The following is a 972-nucleotide window of genomic DNA, read 5'->3' on the forward strand; positions in this document are numbered from 1 at the left end:
GGGTGTTAAGCAAGATATAAGCCTCAAACTGTCTATTATGTAAAATATTGGACAGTCTCCGGCGCGTACTTTACATAAATCACTTATTTTACCATGCAGTTTTAGAATATGCTTGTGAATTGTGGGGTGGTCGTACAACTTATGAAACAGAAATGTTAGAGAAAGTCCAAACAGATGCTTCTCGTATTATAACGGGACTTCCTTCACATGCCCGAATTGAAGACTTACTTTTTGAAACTGGTCTAGAAAGTCTTTCGAATAGAAGAAAATCCAGAAAACTCCAACTTTTGTATAAAATGCACAACAAATTAACTCCGGACTATTTAAATTCGCTATTGCCGTCTTCCGTTGCAGAAAATAACCGTTACACCCTTATAAACGCTTCGCGGTTGGAATTCATTGGAACTTTCAGTACAATCATTGACTTCTTTACATTCTTTCAAAAACTCGTTAACTTCAAAAGTACAATCTCTTCCGCCAATCTGCTTAGGTTTCGGTGAACGTAAATTGAACATTTTGCACACTAAACTTAGACATCAGTGTAGTCCACTTAAAAATGATTTGTATAGAGTAAATCTTGTTGATAGTCCATTTTGTAACTGTGGCCATCCCTGTGAAAATTTATTTCACTTTTTTTTTGTGAGTGCTTACTATTTAACAACCAAAGGCACATCCTGCTCCAAAATTTGAATGCCTTGCATGATGTTGATTTTAATTTAGAACTACTTTTATTTGGTAATTTAATAGTCAACTTTCGGTAGAAAACAATATGAAGTTTTAGACATGTGCATTATTACATCAAATCCATCAATAGGTTTTGAGAACAATAATATTTTTTTTCATTTTTATTTATGTGTGTACGTTGTTATATATGTGTCTGATTTCTTTGTTACATTGATTCTGTTCATTTTGGAATTACTCTATCAGGCTGCATGTCATGAAATTTGTATAATTTATAATTTGTTCAAATGC

The sequence above is a fragment of the Mizuhopecten yessoensis genome, unplaced genomic scaffold (genome assembly GCF_002113885.1).
Source record: "Mizuhopecten yessoensis strain PY_sf001 unplaced genomic scaffold, ASM211388v2 scaffold4775, whole genome shotgun sequence".
NCBI classification, from domain to species: Eukaryota; Metazoa; Mollusca; class Bivalvia; order Pectinida; family Pectinidae; genus Mizuhopecten; species Mizuhopecten yessoensis.